The sequence below is a fragment of the Ranitomeya imitator genome, chromosome 2 (assembly GCF_032444005.1).
Source record: "Ranitomeya imitator isolate aRanImi1 chromosome 2, aRanImi1.pri, whole genome shotgun sequence".
NCBI lineage: Eukaryota > Metazoa > Chordata > Amphibia > Anura > Dendrobatidae > Ranitomeya > Ranitomeya imitator.
The window spans coordinates 422,090,510-422,110,004 of NC_091283.1; the positions used below are offsets into that span (position 1 = coordinate 422,090,510).

The 19,495-nt window shown below is 43.8% G+C and overlaps 1 pseudogene; it reads left to right on the forward strand.

The window, feature by feature from the left end:
* Window positions 1-19,071: 19,071 nt before the first annotated feature.
* On the forward strand, window positions 19,072-19,252 carry LOC138668061 (U2 spliceosomal RNA; annotated as a pseudogene).
* The last annotated feature ends 243 nt before the right edge of the window (window positions 19,253-19,495 follow it).

Here is a 19,495-nt window from a genome sequence, read left to right on the forward strand (position 1 = left end):
TGGCTCGAGATTCCCCCTGTGCAGAAGCGGGAACTCGACCCCTAACAGAGATGGCACACACAGGAGTCAGGAGTGGCACACAAGCCCAGAGGCCAAAATTTATCTCCCACTGATTGATTTATTGATTTTTTTTCAGGTAGAATTTAGAAACCAAATCAACAAAAAAAATTAATAGGCTTTCTATGGCCCACTGAGTGAGAGATGGCACACACAGGAGTCAGGAGTGGCACACAAGCCCAGAGGCCAATATTTATCTCCCACTGATTGATTTATTGATTTTTTCAGGTAGAATTTAGAACCCAAATCAACCAAAAAAATAAATAGGCTTTCTATGGCCCACTATTTGAGAGAGAGAGATGGCACACCCAGGAGTGAAGACTGGCACACAAGCAGAAAGGACAATATTAATCTCCCACTTTTTTTTTTTTTTTTTCAGGGAGACTTTAGAAACAAAATAAAATAAAATGATTTTTTTTCAGGAAGAATTTAGAAACCAAATAAAATAAAATTATTTTTTCAGGGAGAATTTAGAAACCAAATAAAAAAAAATAGGCTTTCTATGGCCCACTGAGTGAGAGATGGCACACACAGGAGTCAGGAGTGGCACACAAGCCCAGAGGCCAATATTTATCTCCCACTGATTTATTTATTGATTTTTTCAGGTAGAATTTAGAACCCAAATCAACCAAAAAAATAAATAGGCTTTCTATGGCCCACTATCTGAGAGAGAGAGATGGCACACCCAGGAGTCAAGACTGGCACACAAGCAGAAAGGGCAATATTAATCTCCCACTGATTTTTTTTTTTTCAGGGAGATTTGAGAAACAAAATAAAATAAAATGATTTTTTCAGGAAGAATTTAGAAACCAAATAAAATAAAATGATTTTTTCAGGGAGAATTTAGAAACCAAATAAAAAAAAAATAGGCTTTCTATGGCCCACTGAGTGAGAGATGGCACACCCAGGAGTCAGGAGTGGCACACAAGCCCAGAGGCCAATATTTATCTCCCACTGATTGATTTATTGATTTTTTCAGGTAGAATTTAGAACCCAAATCAACCAAAAAAATAAATAGGCTTTCTATGGTTCACTGAGTGAGAGATGGCACACACAGGAGTCAGGAGTGGCACACAAGCCCAGAGGCCAATATTTATCTCCCACTGATTGATTTATTGATTTTTGTCAGGTAGAATTTAGAACCCAAATCAACCAAAAAAATAAATAGGCTTTCTATGGCCCACTGAGTGAGAGATGGCACACACAGGAGTCAGGAGTGGCACACAAGCCCAGAGGCCAATATTTATCTCCCACTGATTGATTTATTGATTTCTTCAGGTAGAATTTAGAACCCAAATCAACCAAAAAAATAAATAGGCTTTCTATGGCCCACTGAGTGAGAGATGGCACACACAGGAGTCAGGAGTGGCACACAAGCCCAGAGGCCAATATTTATCTCCCACTGATTGATTTATTGATTTTTTCAGGTAGAATTTAGAACCCAAATCAACCAAAAAAATAAATAGGCTTTCTATGGCCCACTATCTGAGAGAGAGAGATGGCACACCCAGGAGTCAAGACTGGCACACAAGCAGAAAGGGCAATATTAATCTCCCACTGATTTTTTTTTTTTTTTCAGGGAGATTTTAGAAACAAAATAAAATAAAATGATTTTTTCAGGAAGAATTTAGAAACCAAATAAAATAAAATGATTTTTTCAGGGAGAATTTAGAAACCAAATTAAAAAAAAATAGGCTTTCTATGGCCCACTGAGTGAGAGATGGCACACACAGGAGTCAGGAGTGGCACACAAGCCCAGAGGCCAATATTTATCTCCCACTGATTGATTTATTGATTTTTTCAGGTAGAATTTAGAACCCAAATCAACCAAAAAAATAAATAGGCTTTCTATGGTTCACTGAGTGAGAGATGGCACACACAGGAGTCAGGAGTGGCACACAAGCCCAGAGGCCAAGATTTATCTCCCACTGATTGATTTATTGATTTTTGTCAGGTAGAATTTAGAACCCAAATCAACCAAAAAAATAAATAAGCTTTCTATGGCCCACTGAGTGAGAGATGGCACACACAGGAGTCAGGAGTGGCACACAAGCCCAGAGGCCAATATTTATCTCCCACTGATTGATTTATTGATTTCTTCAGGTAGAATTTAGAACCCAAATCAACCAAAAAAATAAATAGGCTTTCTATGGCCCACTGAGTGAGAGATGGCACACACAGGAGTCAGGAGTGGCACACAAGCCCAGAGGCCAATATTTATCTCCCACTGATTGATTTATTGATTTTTTCAGGTAGAATTTAGAACCCAAATCAACCAAAAAAATAAATAGGCTTTCTATGGCCCACTATCTGAGAGAGAGATGGCACACCCAGGAGTCAAGACTGGCACACAAGCAGAAAGGGCAATATTAATCTCCCACTGATTTTTTTTTTTTCAGGGAGACTTTAGAAACAAAATAAAATAAAATGATTTTTTCAAGAAGAATTTAGAAACCAAATAAAATAAAATGATTTTTTCAGGGAGAATTTAGAAACCAAATAAAAAGAAAATAGGCTTTCTATGGCCCACTGAGTGAGAGATGGCACACAGGAGTCAGGAGTGGCACACAAGCCCAGAGGCCAATATTTATCTCCCACTGATTGATTTATTGATTTTTTCAGGTAGAATTTAGAACCCAAATCAACCAAAAAAATAAATAGGCTTTCTATGGCCCACTGAGTGAGAGATGGCACACACAGGAGTCAGGAGTGGCACACAAGCCCAGAGGCCAATATTTATCTCCCACTGATTGATTTATTGATTTTTTCAGGTAGAATTTCGAACCCAAATCAACCAAAAAAATAAATAGGCTTTCTATGGCCCACTGAGTGAGAGATGGCACACACAGGAGTCAGGAGTGGCACACAAGCCCAGAGGCCAATATTTATCTCCCACTGATTGATTTATTGATTTCTTCAGGTAGAATTTAGAACCCAAATCAACCAAAAAAATAAATAGGCTTTCTATGGCCCACTGAGTGAGAGATGGCACACACAGGAGTCAGGAGTGGCACACAAGCCCAGAGGCCAATATTTATCTCCCACTGATTGATTTATTGATTTTTTCATGTAGAAATTAGAACCAAAATCAACCAAAAAAATAAATAGGCTTTCTATGGCCCACTGAGTGAGAGATGGCACACACAGTAGTCAGGAGTGGCACACAAGCCCAGAGGCCAATATTTATCTCCCACTGATTGATTTAGTGATTTTTTCAGGTAGAATTTAGAACCCAAATCAACCAAAAAAATAAATAGGCTTTCTATGGCCAACTATTTGAGAGAGAGAGATGGCACACCCAGGAGTCAAGACTGGCACGCAAGCAGAAAGGGCAATATTAATCTCCCACTGATTTTTTTTTTTTTTTCAGGGAGACTTTAGAAACAAAATAAAATAAAATGATTTTTTCAGGAAGAATTTAGAAACCAAATAAAATAAAATGATTTTTTCAGGGAGAATTTAGAAACCAAATAAAAAAAAAATAGGCTTTCTATGGCCCACTGAGTGAGAGATGGCACACACAGGAGTCAGGAGTGGCACACAAGCCCAGAGGCCAATATTTATCTCCCACTGATTGATTTATTGATTTCTTCAGGTAGAATTTAGAACCCAAATCAACCAAAAAAATAAATAGGCTTTCTATGGCCCACTGAGTGAGAGATGGCACACACAGGAGTCAGGAGTGGCACACAAGCCCAGAGGCCAATATTTATCTCCCACTGATTGATTTATTGATTTTTTCAGGTAGAATTTAGAACCCAAATCAACCAAAAAAATAAATAGGCTTTCTATGGCCCACTATCTGAGAGAGAGAGATGGCACACCCAGGAGTCAAGACTGGCACACAAGCAGAAAGGGCAATATTAATCTCCCACTGATTTTTTTTTTTTTCAGGGAGACTTTAGAAACAAAATAAAATAAAATGATTTTTTCAAGAAGAATTTAGAAACCAAATAAAATAAAATGATTTTTTCAGGGAGAATTTAGAAACCAAATAAAAAAAAAAATAGGCTTTCTATGGCCCACTGAGTGAGAGATGGCACACAGGAGTCAGGAGTGGCACACAAGCCCAGAGGCCAATATTTATCTCCCACTGATTGATTTATTGATTTTTTCAGGTAGAATTTAGAACCCAAATCAACCAAAAAAATAAATAGGCTTTCTATGGCCCACTGAGTGAGAGATGGCACACACAGGAGTCAGGAGTGGCACACAAGCCCAGAGGCCAATATTTATCTCCCACTGATTGATTTATTGATTTTTTCAGGTAGAATTTAGAACCCAAATCAACCAAAAAAATAAATAGGCTTTCTATGGCCCACTGAGTGAGAGATGGCACACACAGGAGTCAGGAGTGGCACACAAGCCCAGAGGCCAATATTTATCTCCCACTGATTGATTTATTGATTTTTGTCAGGTAGAATTTAGAACCCAAATCAACCAAAAAAATAAATAGGCTTTCTATAGCCCACTGAGTGAGAGATGGCACACACAGTAGTCAGGAGTGGCACACAAGCCCAGAGGCCAATATTTATCTCCCACTGATTGATTTATTGATTTCTTCAGGTAGAATTTAGAACCCAAATCAACCAAAAAAATAAATAGGCTTTCTATGGCCCACTGAGTGAGAGATGGCACACACAGGAGTCAGGAGTGGCACACAAGCCCAGAGGCCAATATTTATCTCCCACTGATTGATTTATTGATTTCTTCAGGTAGAATTTAGAACCCAAATCAACCAAAAAAATAAATAGGCTTTCTATGGCCCACTGAGTGAGAGATGGCACACACAGGAGTCAGGAGTGGCACACAAGCCCAGAGGCCAATATTTATCTCCCACTGATTGATTTAGTGATTTTTTCATGTAGAATTTAGAACCCAAATCAACCAAAAAAATAAAAAATAGGCTTTCTATGGCCCACTGAGTGAGAGATGGCACACAGAGGACTCAAGAGTGGCACACAAGCCCAGAGGCCAATATTTATCTCCCACTGATTGATTTATTGATTTTTTCAGGTAGAATTTAGAACCCAAATCAACCAAAAAAATAAATAGGCTTTCTATGGCCCACTGAGTGAGAGATGGCACACACAGGAGTCAGGAGTGGCACACAAGCCCAGAGGCCAAAATTTATCTCCCACTGATTGATTTATTGATTTTTTTTCAGGTAGAATTTAGAAACCAAATCAACAAAAAAAATTAATAGGCTTTCTATGGCCCACTGAGTGAGAGATGGCACACACAGGAGTCAGGAGTGGCACACAAGCCCAGAGGCCAATATTTATCTCCCACTGATTGATTTATTGATTTTTTCAGGTAGAATTTAGAACCCAAATCAACCAAAAAAATAAATAGGCTTTCTATGGCCCACTATTTGAGAGAGAGAGGTGGCACACCCAGGAGTGAAGACTGGCACACAAGCAGAAAGGACAATATTAATCTCACACTTTTTTTTTTTTTTTTTTCAGGGAGACTTTAGAAACAAAATAAAATAAAATGATTTTTTTTCAGGAAGAATTTAGAAACCAAATAAAATAAAATTATTTTTTCAGGGAGAATTTAGAAACCAAATTAAAAAAAATAGGCTTTCTATGGCCCACTGAGTGAGAGATGGCACACACAGGAGTCAGGAGTGGCACACAAGCCCAGAGGCCAATATTTATCTCCCACTGATTGATTTATTGATTTTTTCAGGTAGAATTTCGAACCCAAATCAACCAAAAAAATAAATAGGCTTTCTATGGCCCACTGAGTGAGAGATGGCACACACAGGAGTCAGGAGTGGCACACAAGCCCAGAGGCCAATATTTATCTCCCACTGATTGATTTATTGATTTCTTCAGGTAGAATTTCGAACCCAAATCAACCAAAAAAATAAATAGGCTTTCTATGGCCCACTGAGTGAGAGATGGCACACACAGGAGTCAGGAGTGGCACACAAGCCCAGAGGTCAATATTTATCTCCCACTGATTGATTTATTGATTTCTTCAGGTAGAATTTAGAACCCAAATAAACCAAAAAAATAAATAGGCTTTCTATGGCCCACTGAGTGAGAGATGGCACACAGGAGTCAGGAGTGGCACACAAGCCCAGAGGCCAATATTTATCTCCCACTGATTGATTTATTGATTTTTTCAGGTAGAATTTAGAACCCAAATCAACCAAAAAAAAAAATAGGCTTTCTATGGCCCACTGAGTGAGAGATGGCACACACAGGAGTCAGGAGTGGCACACAAGCCCAGAGGCCAATATTTATCTCCCACTGATTGATTTATTGATTTTTTCAGGTAGAATTTCGAACCCAAATCAACCAAAAAAATAAATAGGCTTTCTATGGCCCACTGAGTGAGAGATGGCACACACAGGAGTCAGGAGTGGCACACAAGCCCAGAGGCCAATATTTATCTCCCACTGATTGATTTATTGATTTCTTCAGCTAGAATTTAGAACCCAAATAAACCAAAAAAATAAATAGGCTTTCTATGGCACACTGAGTGAGAGATGGCACACACAGGAGTCAGGAGTGGCACACAAGCCCAGAGGCCAATATTTATCTCCCACTGATTTATTTATTGATTTTTTCAGGTAGAATTTAGAACCCAAATCAAACAAAAAAATTAATAGGCTTTCTATGGCCCACTATCTGAGAGAGAGAGATGGCACACCCAGGAGTCAAGACTGGCACACAAGCAGAAAGGGCAATATTAATCTCCCACTGATTTTTTTTTTTTTTCAGGGAGATTTTAGAAACAAAATAAAATAAAATGATTTTTTCAGGAAGAATTTAGAAACCAAATAAAATAAAATGATTTTTTCAGGGAGAATTTAGAAACCAAATAAAAAAAAAAATAGGCTTTCTATGGCCCACTGAGTGAGAGATGGCACACACAGGAGTCAGGAGTGGCACACAAGCCCAGAGGCCAATATTTATCTCCCACTGATTGATTTATTGATTTTTTCAGGTAGAATTTAGAACCCAAATCAACCAAAAAAATAAATAGGCTTTCTATGGTTCACTGAGTGAGAGATGGCACACACAGGAGTCAGGAGTGGCACACAAGCCCAGAGGCCAATATTTACCTCCCACTGATTGATTTATTGATTTTTGTCAGGTAGAATTTAGAACCCAAATCAACCAAAAAAATAAATAGGCTTTCTATGGCCCACTGAGTGAGAGATGGCACACACAGGAGTCAGGAGTGGCACACAAGCCCAGAGGCCAATATTTATCTCCCACTGATTGATTTATTGATTTCTTCAGGTAGAATTTAGAACCCAAATCAACCAAAAAAATAAATAGGCTTTCTATGGCCCACTGAGTGAGAGATGGCACACACAGGAGTCAGGAGTGGCACACAAGCCCAGAGGCCAATATTTATCTCCCACTGATTGATTTATTGATTTTTTCAGGGAAAATTTAGAACCCAAATCAACCAAAAAAATAAATAGGCTTTCTATGGCCCACTATCTGAGAGAGAGAGATGGCACACCCAGGAGTCAAGACTGGCACACAAGCAGAAAGGGCAATATTAATCTCCCACTGATTTTTTTTTTTTTTCAGGGAGACTTTAGAAACAAAATAAAATAAAATGATTTTTTCAAGAAGAATTTAGAAACCAAATAAAATAAAATGATTTTTTCAGGGAGAATTTAGAAACCAAATAAAAAAAAAAAATAGGCTTTCTATGGCCCACTGAGTGAGAGATGGCACACAGGAGTCAGGAGTGGCACACAAGCCCAGAGGCCAATATTTATCTCCCACTGATTGATTTATTGATTTTTTCAGGTAGAATTTAGAACCCAAATCAACCAAAAAAATAAATAGGCTTTCTATGGCCCACTGAGTGAGAGATGGCACACACAGGAGTCAGGAGTGGCACACAAGCCCAGAGGCCAATATTTATCTCCCACTGATTGATTTATTGATTTTTTCAGGTAGAATTTAGAACCCAAATCAACCAAAAAAATAAATAGGCTTTCTATGGCCCACTGAGTGAGAGATGGCACACACAGGAGTCAGGAGTGGCACACAAGCCCAGAGGCCAATATTTATCTCCCACTGATTGATTTATTGATTTCTTCAGGTAGAATTTAGAACCCAAATCAACCAAAAAAATAAATAGGCTTTCTATGGCCCACTGAGTGAGAGATGGCACACACAGGAGTCAGGAGTGGCACACAAGCCCAGAGGCCAATATTTATCTCCCACTGATTGATTTATTGATTTTTGTCAGGTAGAATTTAGAACCCAAATCAACCAAAAAAAAAAAAAAAATAGGCTTTCTATGGCCCACTGAGTGAGAGATGGCACACACAGGACTCAAGAGTGGCACACAAGCCCAGAGGCCAATATTTATCTCCCACTGATTGATTTATTGATTTTTTCAGGTAGAATTTAGAACCCAAATCAACCAAAAAAATAAATAGGCTTTCTATGGCCCACTGAGTGAGAGATTGTTAGGACTGGCGAACGCACCAAGACAGATGATAAAGGTGCGTTCGCAGTCCGGGGTCCACCGTGCAGGTGAGAACCTGCTGCTAGCAATTTGCAGACAATATGGCGGTACACTAAAGTATACACGCGTGGGTTAAACCTCACCCAGCGTGAAGAAAGCGATCCTGTTAATTCACAGGACCGCAGTACCGCACTAGTGCGCGAGCAAGTGGTCAGCGGACTTAACCCCAGAATGGATTGGAGCCCGATTAGACCCTTGCTGGCGTAACACCGCAACTGGGTGTGTAGAGAACCTTAAGAAATCTATGTGCATAAGAGTGCGAGCGATGCCGCACTAACGGACGCCACTAACCACCCAGACTCGGGTATGGAAAGCGCAAGGCAGGCGCACGGCGCCGTACTGGCAGGCACAGCTACAGGACGCTGTGATGTGTGTTTAGTGCTGTAGGCTAAGTCGGGCGCTAGATAGCAGCCATACACCTTCCGCGAACAGACATTCAATAGGGTAGGGGTTTCCAAGGACGACTTGCACTCACAACATACACACATAAGCAATTGTAAGACAATACTAGCGCATGGCCGTGCGGTCATGCGCAGTTTATATAACAGCAGCACAGGAAGTGGCCACAGCACTTTTGCCCTTCTAGGACCTGCCAAGAGGACCAATGGAATGTGCTGCAGAGCCTGAGCACATGACCCTCGATCTCCAACGGGAGACCTTACGCTGGGCATGCTCAGTACATGCAGACAAGGACTTAGTCCCAGAGAAGTCCGCTCGCTGCTGACCAGCACTGACTTTAATGGCAGAGACTGGAGAAGCAGCACTAACTCTCAGAACAGAGTGAGAATGAGCAAGACGCTGGGACCGACGTCCTTGCTGAGCAGGCTCCACTGCGGCTGGACAAGAATGGGAGACCGCAGCGGAAGTGGCTCGAGATTCCCCCTGTGCAGAAGCGGGAACTCGACCCCTAATATTACCCCCCCTCCTAGGGCCCCCCCCTCCTTGGACCTCGCTACGTTCTGAAGGCAGCAATGAGCTGCGGAGCCCGAATGTGCTCAACAGGCTCCCAGGACCTGTCCTCGGGGCCATAACCCTTCCAGTCCACCAAATAAAATTTTTTACCACGCACCACCTTGCACCCCAAAATAGCGTTCACCTCATAATCGTCCGTAGACGAACCCGATGTCCCAGCAGATGACTCGGAAAACCGTAACATATACACGGGTTTCAAGAGGGACACATGAAAGGTGTCGGTGATACCCAGGCATGGCGGAAGGGCCAAACGATAGACCACAGGATTAACCTGCTCGAGGACCTTGAATGGACCAAGTAGCGAGGAGCAAATTTAGTGGACTCAACTCGCAGCCTGATGTTACGGGCGGAGAGCCACACCAAGTCGCCAGGAGCAAAGGTCGGAGCGGGGCGCCGATGAGCATCAGCGGAGGACCTCATTCTCTCCTTAGAGGCCCGAATGGCATCCTGAGTGCGGTCCCAAATATCCCGTGCCTCCACAGCCCAGTCTGCCACCCTGGAGTCGGCGGAAGACACGGGCATAGGCACAGGTACCCGTGGATGCTGACCATAGTTGAGGAGGAATGGGGTTTGTCCAGTGGAGTCGGCTACGGCGTTGTTCAGTGCAAACTCTGCCCATGATAGCAAGGATGCCCAGTCATCCTGCCTGGCTGAAACAAAATGTCGCAGGTATGTGACCAAGGTCTGGTTGGCCCTCTCTACCAACCCATTCGTCTCGGGATGATAAGCGGAAGAGAGATTCAACTCAATACTGAGAAGACGACAGAGCTCTCTCCAGAACCGAGACGCAAACTGGGGACCCCGGTCACTGACAATTTTGTCTGGCATACCATGTAGGCGGAAGATATGTCTAATGAACAATGCTGCCAAGGCCCGTGCAGAAGGTAACCGCGGCAGCGGCACCAAATGCACCATTTTTGAGAAATGATCGGTGATGACCGAAATGATGGTACAGCCGCGAGACTTGGGCAAACCCACAACAAAGTCCATCCCGACCATCTCCCAGGGCCTATCTGCCACCGGCAAGGGATAGAGCAAACCAGCTGGCCTTTGACGCGGAGATTTATTTTTGGCGCAGGAGACACACGCCAGAACATAATCCCTGACATCCCGGACCATATGCGGCCACCAGTACGTCCTCGCCAGTAGCTCAGATGTCCTCTTTGTCCCAAAGTGTCCACCCACCCTGGACGAATGAGCCCAAGAGAGAACCTCCGGTCGCAAATTAATGGGCACAAAAGTCTTGCCCGGAGGCACAGACTCTAGCGAAACCGGCGCCACGGTTCTCAGGCTCTCGGAAGGGACAATAAGCCGAGGCTCCTCTTCCTCCTCCTCAGTTGACATAAGGGAGCGAGAGAGAGCGTCAGCACGGATATTCTTCTCCCCGGCGAGATAATGAAGGGAAAAGTGGAACCGGGAGAAGAACAGGGACCATCTGGCCTGGCGAGAATTTAGCCGCTGGGCTGTCTGGAAATAGACCAAATTTTTGTGGTCCGTGTAAACTTGGAAGGGAAACCGCGCACCTTCCAGAAGGTGTCTCCACTCCGAAAAGGCCAACTTCATTGCTAGCAACTCCCTGTCCCCGATGGAGTAGTTCCTCTCCGCTGGCGTGAAGGTCTTGGAGAAGAAGAAGCATGGATGCTTCCGACCTTGAGCATCCTTTTGGTAGAGGACTGCTCCAGCACCAACGGACGAGGCATCCACCTCCAGTAGGAATGGCTTATCCACATCGGGACGATGTAAGATGGGAGCGCTAGCAAAGTGGGACTTAATAGAAGTGAAGGCCTTGGAGACCTCTTCCGACCACAATTTGGGATTCGCTCCCTTCTTGGTGAGGGCTACCAAGGGAGCTACCAGAGTTGAGAAGTGGGGAATGAACTGGCGGTAATAGTTTATGAACCCCATAAAGCGCTGCACCGCTTTAAGAGAATGGGGCTCTTGCCAGTCCATCACAGCCTGTAGTTTGGCAGGATCCATAGCCAATCCCTGGGCGGAGATGATATAGCCCAGGAAAGGTAAGGACTCCTGCTCAAACACACACTTCTCCAACTTTGCGTAAAGAGAGTTTGCCCGTAGGAGGTCGAAGACTCTGCCAACATCTCTCCGGTGGGAGTCAATATCTGGAGAAAAGATGAGAATATCATCCAGATAGACTACAACCGAGGTGGAAAGCATATCCCGGAAGATGTCGTTGACAAAGTCTTGAAAAACGGCAGGTGCATTACAGAGCCCGAAGGGCATCACCAGATACTCATAGTGCCCATCTCTGGTGTTAAATGCCGTTTTCCACTCGTCCCCCTCACGGATGCGAATCAGGTTGTAAGCACCCCACAGATCTAGTTTCGTAAACACTCTAGCTCCCCGAAGCCTATCGAAAAGCTCAGATATCAACGGCAAAGGGTACTTGTTCTTAACTGTGATAGCATTAAGACCCCTGTAATCTATGCATGGACGTAGTTCTCCATTCTTCTTCTGCACGAAGAAGAACCCTGCCCCAGCAGGTGACACTGACTTCCTAATGAACCCTCTTGCCAGATTCTCTTGTATGTACTGAGACATTGCCTCCGTTTCCGGGAGAGATAATGGATAGACTCGACCCCGGGGAGGCTCAGCACCAGGCAAGAGATCGATAGGACAGTCATAGGGGCGATGGGGCGGAAGGGTCTCCGCCGCCTTCTTGGAGAACACGTCTGCATAAGACCAATATTGCTTGGGGAGAGAGGATAGATCTGCGGGTACCTCAGTAGTAGCAACCTGAACGCACTCTCGGTGACACCTACCCCCACATGATTCACCCCATCCCAGAATTCTGCCTGAGGACCACTCGATGTGAGGAGAGTGGTACCGTAGCCAAGGTATCCCCAACAGGACCTCATCAATACCCTCAGGAATGACGAGCAGAGAAATAATCTCCTGATGGGATGGCGACAGGGACAGAGTAACAGGGATGGTCTGATGTGTTATCTGTGCGGGGAGTGTCGACCCATTCACCACTCGTACCGTTACTGGTTGGGATAGCATAACCAGGGGTATTGCGTGACGTTGGGCGAAGGCAGAAGACATAAAATTGCCCTCCGCCCCAGAATCCACGCAGAGGTCTACCGAGTGGGAGGATGAGCCAAAGGTAATTGTCCCCTTAAAGGACAATTTGGAGGCAAACGTCGCAGTGTCTAGTGCACCTCCACCTACTACCACTAGACGCTGACGTTTCCTCGACCGCTGATGACATCTGGTGGCAAGATGTCCTGACTGTTGGCAAACATGGCAACCCTGGAGTGCACGAGCAGTCTGGGACTTAGATCCCGCTCGTGACACCACCTTAGGTTCCTGGAACTCAGGAGCCTGAACTGGAGATTCCAAAGGTTTGGCGAAGGTGGGAGCCAGCCGAAACCTCTGCCTACACTGGGCTCGCTCTAACCTCCACTCGTGAAAACGGAGGTCAATGCGAGTAGATACTGCTATTAACTCCTCCAGTGTGGCGGGAATCTCCCTAGTGGCCAGAGCATCCTTAACGTGGTCAGCCAGCCCCCTCCAAAATATAGGGATAAGGGCTTTATCCGACCACTCCAGCTCAGATGCCAGAGTGCGGAAATGGACGGCAAAAAGGCTGACCAAGGACGAGCCCTGAGTCAGTGCCAACAGTTGGAGCGCCGTGTCATGGGTGACACGAGGTCCTAGAAAGACCTGTTTCAGAGTGCTCAGGAATAACGGAGCACTCTGCACCACATGATCGCCACGCTCCCACAGCGGCGTAGCCCACTGCAACGCCCTGTCCGACAATAAGGAAATTATAAAGCCCACCTTAGCCCGCTCTGTAGGGAAACGAGAGGCCAGAAGCTCGAGATGTATTGAGCACTGACTCACGAAACCCCTACAGGACTTACTGTCACCAGAAAATTTCTCTGGTAGCGGGAGGCGAGATAGCGTCGGTACAGGAGCGGCAGTGGACAAGGTAGCTGCAGCCACACTTGCAGCCTGAACAGCGACAGCAGTAACATCCACAGCTGAGGTTGAACGCTCAAGAGCCGCCAACCTTCCCTCCAGCTGCTGGATGTACCGCTGTAAACGCTGATCGTCCGCCATTTTACTAGCCAGACCCTGGTGCTAGTATTCTGTTAGGACTGGCAGAACGCACCAAGACAGATGATAAAGGTGCGTTCGCAGTCCGGGGTCCACCGTGCAGGTGAGAACCTGCTGCTAGCAATTTGCAGACAATATGGCGGTACACTAAAGTATACACGCGTGGGTTAAACCTCACCCAGCGTGAAGAAAGCGATCCTGTTAATTCACAGGACCGCAGTACCGCACTAGTGCGCGAGCAAGTGGTCAGCGGACTTAACCCCAGAAGGGATTGGAGCCCGATTAGACCCTTGCTGGCGTAACACCGCAACTGGGTGTGTAGAGAACCTTAAGAAATCTATGTGCATAAGAGTGCGAGCGATGCCGCACTAACGGACGCCAATAACCACCCAGACTCGGGTGTGGAAAGCGCAAGGCAGGCGCACGGCGCCGTACTGGCAGGCACAGCTACAGGACGCTGTGATGTGTGTTTAGTGCTGTAGGCTAAGTCGGGCGCTAGATAGCAGCCATACACCTTCCGCGAACAGACATTCAATAGGGTAGGGGTTTCCAAGGACGACTTGCACTCACAACATACACACATAAGCAATTGTAAGACAATACTAGCGCATGGCCGTGCGGTCATGCGCAGTTTATATAACAGCAGCACAGGAAGTGGCCACAGCACTTTTGCCCTTCTAGGACCTGCCAAGAGGACCAATGGAATGTGCTGCAGAGCCTGAGCACATGACCCTCGATCTCCAACGGGAGACCTTACGCTGGGCATGCTCAGTACATGCAGACAAGGACTTAGTCCCAGAGAAGTCCGCTCGCTGCTGACCAGCACTGACTTTAATGGCAGAGACTGGAGAAGCAGCACTAACTCTCAGAACAGAGTGAGAATGAGCAAGACGCTGGGACCGACGTCCTTGCTGAGCAGGCTCCACTGCGGCTGGACAAGAATGGGAGACCGCAGCGGAAGTGGCTCGAGATTCCCCCTGTGCAGAAGCGGGAACTCGACCCCTAACAGAGATGGCACACACAGGAGTCAGGAGTGGCACACAGGCCCAGAGGCCAAAATTTATCTCCCACTGATTGATTTATTGATTTTTTTTCAGGTAGAATTTAGAAACCAAATCAACAAAAAAAATTAATAGGCTTTCTATGGCCCACTGAGTGAGAGATGGCACACACAGGAGTCAGGAGTGGCACACAAGCCCAGAGGCCAATTTTTATCTCCCACTGATTGATTTATTGATTTTTTCAGGTAGAATTTAGAACCCAAATCAACCAAAAAAATAAATAGGCTTTCTATGGCCCACTATTTGAGAGAGAGAGATGGCACACCCATGAGTGAAGACTGGCACACAAGCAGAAAGGACAATATTAATCTCCCACTTTTTTTTTTTTTTTTTTCAGGGAGACTTTAGAAACAAAATAAAATAAAATGATTTTTTTTCAGGAAGAATTTAGAAACCAAATAAAATAAAATGATTTTTTCAGGGAGAATTTAGAAACCAAATAAAAAAAAAATAGGCTTTCTATGGCCCACTGAGTGAGAGATGGCACACACAGGAGTCAGGAGTGGCACACAAGCCCAGAGGCCAATATTTATCTCCCACTGATTGATTTATTGATTTTTTCAGGTAGAATTTCGAACCCAAATCAACCAAAAAAATTAATAGGCTTTCTATGGCCCACTGAGTGAGAGATGGCACACACAGGAGTCAGGAGTGGCACACAAGCCCAGAGGCCAATATTTATCTCCCACTGATTGATTTATTGATTTTTTCAGGTAGAATTTCGAACCCAAATCAACCAAAAAAATAAATAGGCTTTCTATGGCCCACTGAGTGAGAGATGGCACACACAGGAGTCAGGAGTGGCACACAAGCCCAGAGGCCAATATTTATCTCCCACTGATTGATTTATTGATTTCTTCAGGTAGAATTTAGAACCCAAATAAACCAAAAAAATAAATAGGCTTTCTATGGCCCACTGAGTGAGAGATGGCACACACAGGAGTCAGGAGTGGCACACAAGCCCAGAGGCCAATATTTATCTCCCACTGATTTATTTATTGATTTTTTCAGGTAGAATTTAGAACCCAAATCAACCAAAAAAATAAATAGGCTTTCTATGGCCCACTATCTGAGAGAGAGAGATGGCACACCCAGGAGTCAAGACTGGCACACAAGCAGAAAGGGCAATATTAATCTCCCACTGATTTTTTTTTTTTTTCAGGGAGATTTTAGAAACAAAATAAAATAAAATGATTTTTTCAGGAAGAATTTAGAAACCAAATAAAATAAAATGATTTTTTCAGGGAGAATTTAGAAACCAAATAAAAAAAAAATAGGCTTTCTATGGCCCACTGAGTGAGAGATGGCACACACAGGAGTCAGGAGTGGCACACAAGCCCAGAGGCCAATATTTATCTCCCACTGATTGATTTATTGATTTTTTCAGGTAGAATTTAGAACCCAAATCAACCAAAAAAATAAATAGGCTTTCTATGGTTCACTGAGTGAGAGATGGCACACACAGGAGTCAGGAGTGGCACACAAGCCCAGAGGCCAATATTTATCTCCCACTGATTGATTTATTGATTTTTGTCAGGTAGAATTTAGAACCCAAATCAACCAAAAAAATAAATAGGCTTTCTATGGCCCACTGAGTGAGAGATGGCACACACAGGAGTCAGGAGTGGCACACAAGCCCAGAGGCCAATATTTATCTCCCACTGATTGATTTATTGATTTCTTCAGGTAGAATTTAGAACCCAAATCAACCAAAAAAATAAATAGGCTTTCTATGGCCCACTGAGTGAGAGATGGCACACACAGGAGTCAGGAGTGGCACACAAGCCCAGAGGCCAATATTTATCTCCCACTGATTGATTTATTGATTTTTTCAGGTAGAATTTAGAACCCAAATCAACCAAAAAAATAAATAGGCTTTCTATGGCCCACTATCTGAGAGAGAGAGATGGCACACCCAGGAGTCAAGACTGGCACACAAGCAGAAAGGGCAATATTAATCTCCCACTGATTTTTTTTTTTCAGGGAGATTTTAGAAACAAAATAAAATAAAATGATTTTTTCAGGAAGAATTTAGAAACCAAATAAAATAAAATTATTTTTTCAGGGAGAATTTAGAAACCAAATTAAAAAAAAAATAGGCTTTCTATGGCCCACTGAGTGAGAGATGGCACACACAGGAGTCAGGAGTGGCACACAAGCCCAGAGGCCAATATTTATCTCCCACTGATTGATTTATTGATTTTTTCAGGTAGAATTTAGAACCCAAATCAACCAAAAAAATAAATAGGCTTTCTATGGTTCACTGAGTGAGAGATGGCACACACAGGAGTCAGGAGTGGCACACAAGCCCAGAGGCCAATATTTATCTCCCACTGATTGATTTATTGATTTTTGTCAGGTAGAATTTAGAACCCAAATCAACGAAAAAAATAAATAGGCTTTCTATGGCCCACTGAGTGAGAGATGGCACACACAGGAGTCAGGAGTGGCACACAAGCCCAGAGGCCAATATTTATCTCCCACTGATTGATTTATTGATTTCTTCAGGTAGAATTTAGAACCCAAATCAACCAAAAAAATAAATAGGCTTTCTATGGCCCACTGAGTGAGAGATGGCAAACACAGGAGTCAGGAGTGGCACACAAGCCCAGAGGCCAATATTTATCTCCCACTGATTGATTTATTGATTTTTTCAGGTAGAATTTAGAACCCAAATCAACCAAAAAAATAAATAGGCTTTCTATGGCCCACTATCTGAGAGAGAGAGATGGCACACCCAGGAGTCAAGACTGGCACACAAGCAGAAAGGGCAATATTAATTTCCCACTGATTTTTTTTTTTCAGGGAGACTTTAGAAACAAAATAAAATAAAATGATTTTTTCAAGAAGAATTTAGAAACAAAATAAAATAAAATTATTTTTTCAGGGAGAATTTAGAAACCAAATTAAAAAATAAATAGGCTTTCTATGGCCCACTGAGTGAGAGATGGCACACACAGGGATGGCACTCTAGCAGAAATGCCAATCTTAATCTCCCACAAAAAAAAAAAAACAGGGACTGTCCTACAATTACTATCTCCCTGCAGTAATCTCAGCCAGGTATGGCAGGCAGCAATAAGGAGTGGACTGATGCACAAATTAAATAAAAAGTGTGGACAAACAAAAAATATAGCTGTGCAGAAAGGAAGGAACAAGAGGATTTGTGCTTTGAAAAAAGCAGTTGGTTTGCACAGCGGCGTACACACAGCAATGCAGCTATCAGGGAGCCTTCTAGGCCAGCCCAATGAGCTACAGCGCTGAGAAAAAAAAAAAGTAGCTTCCACTATCCCTGCACACCGAAGGTGGTGCTGGACAGTGGAAATCGCTACAGCACAAGCGGTTTGGGGGTTAATGGACCCTACTTAACGCTATCCCTGCTTCTGACGAAGCGGCAGCAACCTCTCCCTAAGCTCAGATCAGCAGCAGTAAGATGGCGGTCGGCGGGAACGCCTCTTTATAGCCCCTGTGACGCCGCAAACAGCAAGCCAATCACTGCAATGCCCTTCTCTAAGATGGTGGGGACCAGGACCTATGTCATCAGGCTGCCCACACTCTGCGTTCACCTTCATTGGCTGAGAAATGGCGCTTTTCGCGTCATTGAAACACGACTTTGGCGCGAAAGTCGCGTACCGCATGGCCGACCCCGCACAGGGATCGGATTGGGTTTCATGAAACCCGACTTTGCCAAAAGTCGGCGACTTTTGAAAATGAACGACCCGTTTCGCTCAACCCTAGTGTCTACATGAGATTTTGCCTGTGAGAGCAGTGCAAAAGAGGAGGGACCTGATTAGGACTGAAGTGTGTCCGAGGGATGGATGTGGAGGGAGCGAATCTGTTATGCATTTGGTATGGAATTGTGATTATGCTCAGAGTGTTTGGAAGGGAGTGGGTGGTTTATGCAAGGGACTGGCGGATGTGAGTTTCATATATTGGAGAGTGGTAATGTTTGGGAGGGGTGCAAGTAGTCGGGTGAAGGAGAGATTGATGTGGTTGATAATGGCATGTGTAGTGGGAAAGTCTGTGGGATGTTAGGAATTTGTGCGTATTCAAGAGGAAAGTGATTTCAGTTAATAATTGTATTAGGATGGTTCTCTCTAGGTTATATGTAGTTTATTTATGGGACAGCCGTGGCGGTGGTGGCTCCGATTCAGAAGGTTTTTGGAAAGTTAAAAAAATGGAGGTCACTGGTAAAGTTCCAGTAAGTCATTGTTTTGTGTTTTCTGAACTGTTATGTTATTATGTAAAAAAGAATGTTCATAAGGTTGTAAAGAAAGTAATATGTTTGTAATTGCTTTAAGTTACAGAAGATGGAATAAAGAAAATACCATGATGATGAGAGTTTTGGCAACGTATTTTGAGTTTTTATACTTTTGTTTGCTGCTATAAAACTTTACTGAATGGTAAAAAAAAAATCTGTTCTTATCAGTTTAATATCTGATACGTCCCCTATTTGGGGACCATATATTAAATGGATTTTTAGAACAGGGAGATGGAAAAAGAGCTTGCTCTGTCCACTCCACGCATTGACCCGTTATTGCAGTATCTCCGGGAATAGTGCACTCCTTCTCTGATCTGGTTTCCAAAAACAGATTGAATTGAAATCAGCGCAACTTGTCTTTAAACCCTTTATGCAAATTTATTTCAGGGTCAAAGAAGCACATTTCCCAGGCCAAATGTAGCATTTTGCTCGATTTCGCTTGACCATTTGCAACATTTCCTGTGCCTTGCTTTCACCTACGTATGTCAAGCATTGTATTGCATCCAATATGCAATCAATTAATCAATCAATCTGACTTTACTGGTTGCAA